Source organism: Triticum aestivum, chromosome 2A, assembly GCF_018294505.1.
Source record: "Triticum aestivum cultivar Chinese Spring chromosome 2A, IWGSC CS RefSeq v2.1, whole genome shotgun sequence".
NCBI classification, from domain to species: domain Eukaryota; kingdom Viridiplantae; phylum Streptophyta; class Magnoliopsida; order Poales; family Poaceae; genus Triticum; species Triticum aestivum.
In genome coordinates, this window is record NC_057797.1 from 354,662,675 (window position 1) to 354,671,279 (window position 8,605).

The window sequence follows — 8,605 nt, forward strand, 5'->3', positions numbered from 1 at the left end:
CGCTTCTTCATAGTTCGTAGGTTCATCATGATCTAGTAGCATGACTTCCAGAACAGGATTACCGTACCACTCTGGCGTGGATCTCACTCTGGTTGATCTACGAGGTTCAGTAGTATCTTGTTCTTAAGTTTCATGATCATCATCATTAGCTTCCTCACTAATTGGTGTAGGTGTCATAGAAACAGGTTTCTGTGATGTACTACTTTCCAATAAGGGAGTAGGTACAGTTACCTCGTCAAGTTCTACTTTCCTCCCACTCACTTCTTTCAAGAGAAACTCCTTCTCCAGAAAGTTTCCGAATTTAGCAACAAAAGTCTTGCCTTCGGATCTGTGATAGAAGGTGTACCCAATAGTCTCCTTTGGATATCCTATGAAGACACATTTCTCCGATTTGGGTTCGAGCTTATCAGGTTGAAGCTTTTTCACATAAGCATCGCATCCCCAAACTTTCAGAAACGACAACTTTGGTTTCTTGCCAAACCATAGTTCATAAGGCGTCGTCTCAACGGATTTTGATGGTGCCCTATTTAACGTGAATGCGGCCGTCTCCAAAGCATAACCCCAAAACGATAGCGGTAAATCAGTAAGAGACATCATAGATCGCACCATATCTAGTAAAGTACGATTACGACGTTCGGACACACCATTACGCTGTGGTGTTCCGGGTGGCGTGAGTTGCGAAACTATTCCGCATTGTTTCAAATGTACACCAAACTCGTAACTCAAATATTCTCCTCCACGATCAGATCGTAGAAACTTTATTTTCTTGTTACGATGATTTTCAACTTCACTCTGAAATTCTTTGAACTTTTCAAACATTTCAGACTTATGTTTCATTAAGTAGATATACCCATATCTGCTTAAGTCATCTGTGAAGGTGAGAAAATAACGATATCCGCCACGAGCTTCAATATTCATTGGACCACATACATCTGTATGTATGATTTCCAACAAATCTGTTGCTCTCTCCATAGTACCGGAGAACGGTGTTTTAGTCATCTTGCCCATGAGGCACGGTTCGCAAGTACCAAGTGATTCATAATCAAGTGGTTCCAAAAGTCCATCAGCATGGAGTTTCTTCATGCGCTTTACACCGATATGACCTAAACGGCAGTGCCACAAATAAGTTGCACTATCATTATCAACTCTGTATCTTTTGGCTTCAACACCATGAATATGTGTGTCACTACTATCGAGATTCAATAAAAATAGACCACTCTTTAAGGGTGCATGACCATAAAAGATATTACTCATATAAATAGAACAACCATTATTCTCAGATTTAAATGAATAACCATCTCGCATCAAACAAGATCCAGATATAATGTTCATGCTTAACGCTGGCACCAAATAACAATTATTTAGGTCTAATATTAATCCCGAAGGTAGATGTAGAGGTAGCGTGCCGACTGCGATCACATCGACTTTGGAACCGTTTCCCACGCGCATCGTCACCTCGTCCTTAGCCAATCTTCGCTTAATCTGTAGTCCCTGTTTCGAGTTGCAAATATTAGCAACAGAACCAGTATCAAATACCCAGGTGCTACTGCGAGCATTAGTAAGGTACACATCAATAACATGTATATCACATATACCTTTGTTCACCTTGCCATCCTTCTTATCCGCCAAATACTTGGGGCAGTTCCGCTTCCAGTGACCAGTCTGCTTGCAGTAGAAGCACTCAGTTTCAGGCTTAGGTCCAGGTTTGGGTTTCTTCTCTTGAGTAGCAACTTGCTTGCTGTTCTTTTTGAAGTTCCCCTTCTTCTTCCCTTTGCCCTTTTTCTTGAAACTAGTGGTCTTGTTGACCATCAACACTTGATGCTCTTTCTTGATTTCTACCTCCGCAGCTTTCAGCATTGCGAAGAGCTCGGGAATAGTCTTATTCATCCCTTGCATATTATAGTTCATCACGAAGCTCTTGTAGCTTGGTGGCAGTGATTGGAGAATTCTGTCAATGACGCAATCATCTGGAAGATTAACTCCCAATTGAATCAAGTGATTATTATACCCAGACATTTTGAGTATATGCTCACTGACAGAACTGTTCTCCTCCATCTTGCAGCTATAGAACTTATTGGAGACTTCATATCTCTCAATCCGGGCATTTGCTTGAAATATTAACTTCAACTCCTGGAACATCTCATATGCTCCATGACGTTCAAAACGTCGTTGAAGTCCCGATTCTAAGCCGTAAAGCATGGCACACTGAACTATCGAGTAGTCATCAGCTTTGCTCTGCCAGACGTTCATAACATCTGGTGTTGCTCCAGCAGCAGGCCTGGCACCCAGCGGTGCTTCCAGGACGTAATTCTTCTGTGCAGCAATGAGGATAATCCTCAAGTTACGGACCCAGTCCGTGTAATTGCTACCATCATCTTTCAACTTTGCTTTCTCAAGGAACGCATTAAAATTCAACGGAACAACAGCACGAGCCATCTATCTACAATCAAGCATAAACAAGCAAGATACTATCAGGTACTAAGTTTCATGATAAATTTAGGTTCAATTAATTTACTTAAAGAACTCCCACTTAGATAGACATCCCTCTAATCCTCTAAGTGATTACGTGATCCAAATCAACTAAACCATGTCCGATCATCACGTGAGATGGAGTAGTTTCATTGGTGAACATCACTATGTTGATCATATCTACTATATGATTCACGCTCGACCTTTCGGTCTCCGTGTTCTGAGGCCATATCTGTATATGCTTGGCTCGTCAAGTATAACCTGAGTATTCCGCGTGTGCAACTGTTTTGCACCCGTTGTATTTGAACGTAGAGCCTATCACACCCGATCATCACGTGGTGTCTCAGCACGAAGAACTTTCGCAACGGTGCATACTCAGGGAGAACACTTCTTGATAATTAGTGAGAGATCATCTTATAATGCTACCGTCAATCAAAGCAAGATAAGATGCATAAAAGATAAACATCACATGCAATCAATATAAGTGATATGATATGGCCATCATCATCTTGTGCTTGTGATCTCCATCTTCGAAGCACCGTCGTGATCACCATCTTCACCGGCACGACACCTTGATCTCCATCGTAGCATCGTTGTCGTCTCGCCAATCTTATGCTTCCACGACTATCGCTACCGCTTAGTGATAAAGTAAAGCATTACAGCGCGATTGCATTGCATACAATAAAGCGACAACCATATGGCTCCTGCCAGTTGCCGATAACTCGGTTACAAAACATGATCATCTCATACAATAAAATTTAGCATCATGTCTTGACCATATCACATCACAACATGCCCTGCAAAAACAAGTTAGACGTCCTCTACTTTGTTTGTTGCAAGTTTTACGTGGCTGCTACGGGCTTAAGGAAGAACCAGTCTTACCTACGCATCAAAACCACAACGATAGTTTGTCAAGTTGGTGCTGTTTTAACCTTCGCAAGGACCGGGCGTAGCCACACTCGGTTCAACTAAAGTTGGAGAAACTGTCACCCGCAAGCCACCTCTGTGCAAAGCACGTCGGGAGAACCGGTCTCGCGTAAGCGTACGCGTAATGTCGGTCCGGGTCACTTCATCCAACAATACCGCCGAACCAAAGTATGACATGCTGGTAAGCACTATGACTTATATCGCCCACAACTCACTTGTGTTCTACTCGTGCATATAACATCAACATATAAAACCTAGGCTCTGATACCACTGTTGGGGAACATAGTAATTTCAAAAAATTTCCTACGCACACGCAAGATCATGGTGATGTAGCAACGAGAGGAGGAGAGTGTGATCTACGTACCCTTGTAGATCGACAACAGAAGCGTTGATTTTGGTTGATGTAGTCGTACGTCTCCACGGCTCGACCGATCAAGCACCGAAACTACGGCACCTCCGAGTATTAGCACATGTTCAGCTCGATGACGATCCCCGGACTCCGATCCAGCAAAGTGTCGGGGAAGAGTTCCGTCAGCACGATGGCTTTGTGACGATCTTGATGTACTATCGTCGCAGGGCTTCGCCTAAGCACCGCTACAATGTTATCGAGGATTATGGTGGAAGGGAGCACCGCACACAGCTAAGAATATGATCACATGGATCAACTTGTGTGTCTAGGGGTGCCCCTTGCCTCCGTATATAAAGGATCCAAGGGGGGGTGCGGCCGGCCCTAGTAGGAGGCGCGCAGGAGGAGTCCTACTCCTACCGGGAGTAGGACTCCCCTCCCTTTCCTTGTCCAAGTAGGAGAGGGGGAAGGAGAGAAGGAAAAAGGGGGGGGCGCCCCTCCCTCCTTGTCCAATTTGGACTAGGGGGAGAGGGGGTGCGCGGCCTGCCCTGGCAGCCCCTCCTCTTCTCCACTTTAGGCCCATGAGGCCCATTAACCCCCCGGGGGGTTCCGGTAACCTCCTGGTGCTTCGGTTTTATCCGAAACTTCACCGGAACACTTCCGGTGTCCGAATATAGCCGTCCAATATATCAATCTTCATGTCTCGACCATTTCGAGACTCCTCGTCATGTCCGTGATCACATCCGAGACTCCGAACTAACTTCGGTACATCAAAACTCATAAACTCATAATATAACTGTCATCGAAACCTTAAGCATGCGGACCCTACGGGTTCGAGAACAATGTACACATGACCGAGACACGTCTCCGGTCAATAACCAATAGCGGAACCTGGATGCTCATATTGGCTCCTACATATTCTACAAAGATCTTTATCGGTCAGACCGCATAACAACATACGTTGTTCCCTTTGTCATTGGTATGTTACTTGCCCGAGATTCGATCGTGGGTATCTCAATACCTAGTTCAATCTCGTTACCGGCAAGTCTCTTTACTCATTTCGTAATACACCATCTTGCAACTAACTCATTAGTTGTAATGCTTGCAAGGCTTATGTGATGTGCATTACCGAGAGGGCCCAGAGATACCTCTCCGACATTCGGAGTGACAAATCCAAATCTCGAAATACGCCAACCCAACATGTACTTTTGGAGACACCTGTAGAGCACCTTTATAATCACCTTATGTTGTGACGTTTGGTAGCACACAAAGTGTTCCTCTGGCAAACGGGAGTTGCATAATCTCATAGTCATAGGAACATGTATAAGTCATGAAGAAAGCAATAACAACATACTAAACGATCGGGTGCTAAGCTAATGGAATGGGTCATGTCAATCAGATCATTCACCTAATGATGTGATCCCGTTAATCAAATAACAACTCTTTGTCCATGGTTAGGAAACATAACCATCTTTGATTAACGAGCTAGTCAAGTAGAGGCATACTAGTGACACTCTGTTTGTCTATGTATTCACACATGTATTATGTTTCCGGTTAATACAATTCTAGCATGAATAATAAACATTTATCATGGTATAAGGAAATAAATAATAACTTTATTATTGCCTCTAGGGCATATTTCCTTCAGAGGCACCAATGGCCGCCGTGTGGTGCACGACCTGTCTCATGGGTTCCATCTGAAAACAAAGATGTTTTCACGGGAGTCAAATGACAATGTGAATAATGTCAAATACTACTCTAAAGAATAACTAGGGCTTATCCAAGTTTAGGGTGAACGTGGTCACGGGATCCTAATGTTAGACTTAGTAAAATCGTTTAACCCGAGTAGGAGAGAGTTCAGAGTCCCAGAGTAAGGATTGAGGAGTAAAAGATCCTAATACCACCCAGATGGCGACGTGGGCCCGTAAGGCACACAACCATGTTAGTAAAAAATTGTAATGTCTAGTCTCAACTTCAGCCAACGAGTGTGGAAGGGGAATTCCTACAGGCAGTCGGCTCGGATACCAACTTGTGACGCCCGCGATTCAATCATACACTAATCATACATGCAAACGTGTACGATCAAGATCAGGGAATCTAGGGAAGATATCACAACACAACTCTACAAATAAAAAAAGTCATACAAGCATCATATTACAAGCCAGGGGCCTCGAGGGCTCGAATACAAGAGCTCGATCATAGATGAGTCAGCGGAAGCAACAATATCTGAGTACAGACAAAAGTTAAACAAGTTTGCCTTAAGAAGGCTAGCACAAACTGGGATACAGATCGAAAGAGGCGCAGGCCTCCTGCCTGGGATCCTCCTAAACTACTCCTGGTCGCCGTCAGCGGGCTGCACGTAGTAGTAGGCACCTCCCGAGTAGTAGTAGTCGTCATCTTCGGTGGCATCTGGCTCCTGGGCTCCAACGTCTGGTCGCAGCAATCGAGTATAGAAAGGGGGAAAAGAGGGAGCAAAGCAACCGTGAGTACTCATCCAAAGTACTCGCAAGCAAGGAGCTACACTACATATGTATGCATTGGTATCAAATGGATTAAGGGTATCATATGTGGACTGATCTGCAGAATGCCGGAATAAGAGGGGGATAGCTAGACCTTTTGAAGACTACGCTTCTGGCCTCCTCCATCTTGCAACAGGAGAAGAGAGTAGATGGTGAGTTCACCAAGTAGCATCGTGTAGCATAATCCTACCTGGCGGTCCTCTCCTCGTCGCCCTGTTAGAGAGCGACCATCGGGTTGTATCTGGCACTTGGAAGGGTGTGTTTTATTAAGTATTCGGTTCTAGTTGTTATAAGGTCAAGGTACAACTCCAAGTCATCCTGTTACCAAAGATCACGGCTATTCGAATAGATTAACTTCCCTGCAGGGGTGCACCACATTTGCCAACACGCTCGATCCCCTTTGTCCGGACACACTTTTCTGGGTCATTCCCGGCCTCGGAAGATCAACACGTCGCAGCCCTACCTAGGAATAACAGAGAGGTCAGCACGCCAGTCTAAATCCTATGGCGCAGGGGTCTGGGCCCATCGCCCTTTGCACACTTGCATGTTGCGAACGCGGCCGGAAGCAGAACTAGCCCCCTTAATACAAGAGCAGGCTTACGGTCCAATCCGGCGCGCGCCGCTCAGTCACTGACGTCACGAAGGCTTTGGCTGATACCACGACGTCGAGTGCCCATAACTGTCCCCATGTAGATGGTTAGTGCGTATAGGCTAGTGGCCAGACTCAGATCAAATACCAAGATCTCGTTAAACATGTTATCTTGAAATAACCGCGAACGCCGACCAGTGCCAGGCCCACCTCTCTCCTAGGTGGTCTCAACCTGCCCTGTCGCTTCGCCACAAAGATCCACACAGAGGGCTGTCGGGAAAGTATGTCCTTCCAGCCCCCAATTCGTGAATCAACCGCGGGTACTCCTCGAGCCGACCCGTCTTTTGTCACCACAAGTGGGACCCACCTGTCAGGTTGACCAGGTCAACTGCTGATGTCATGCTGACATCATGCTGGCATCAGCAAACACTATTCTGGATAATGTTGAGTTAAAATAATTAAATAAATCCTAAAAATGATTTAATCCTTTCAAAATTAATATAAAATAAATGGTAGCTCGGATGAAAAAACTTTGTACATGAAAGTTGCTCAGAACAACGAGACAAATCCGGATACGCAGCCCCTTCGTCCGCCACGCATCCCTAGCATAGTGAACATGCAACTTTCCCCCTCCGGTTCGTCTCTCCGAAAACGTGAAACACCGGGGTCATTTTCCCGGATGTTTCCCCTTCACCGGTACCACCTCATACCGCGTTAGGGCACACCTAGCATCACGCTTTGTCATGTCATGCATCGTCATGCATTTGTTTGCATTATATTTATTGTTTCTTCCCCCTCTTCTCTCGCTAGACACCGAGACCGACGCCGCTCCTACCCAGTACGACTACAGTGTTGACGACCCCTCTCTCTTGCCAGAGCAACCAGGCAAGCCCCCCTGATCACCAGATATCGCCTACTCTCCTCTATACTACTTGCATTAGAGTAGTGTAGCATGTTACTGCTTTCCGTTAATCCTATTCTGATGCATAGCCTGTCATTGTTGCTACAACTGTTGATACCTTACCTGCAATCCTAAATGCTTAGTATAGGATGCTAGATTATCATCAGTGGCCCTACATTCTTGTCTGTCTCCATGCTATATTATCGGGCCGTGATCACTTGGGAGGTGGTCACGGGTATATACTTATACATAATATATGATATTTGTGGTGACAAAAGACGGGTCGACTCGAGGAGTACCCACGGTTGATTCACGAATTGGGGGCTGGAAGGACATACTTTCCTGACAGCCCTCTGTGTGGATCTTTGTGGCGAAGCGACAGGGCAGGTTGAGACCACCTAGGAGAGAGGTGGGCCTGGCCCTGGTCGGCGTTCGTGGTTATTTCAAGATAACACTTTTAACAAGATCTTGGTATTTGATCTGAGTCTGGCCACTAGCCTATACGCACTAACCATCTACGCGGGGACAGTTATGGGCACTCGACGTCGTGGTATCAGCCGAAGCCTTCGTGACGTCAGCGACTGAGCGGTGCCTGCCGGATTGGACCGTAAGCCTGCTCTTATTTTATGGGGGCTAGTTCTGCTTCCGGCCGCGTTCGCAACATGCAAGTGTGCAAAGAGCGATGGGCCCAGACCCCTGCGCCATAGGATTTAGACCGGCGTGCTAACCTCTCTGTTGTGACTAGGTAGGGCTGTGACATGTTGATCTTCCGAGGCCGGGCATGACCTAGAATAGTGTGTCCGGACAAAGGGGATTGAGCGTGTTGGGAAATGTGGTGCACCCCTACAGGGAAG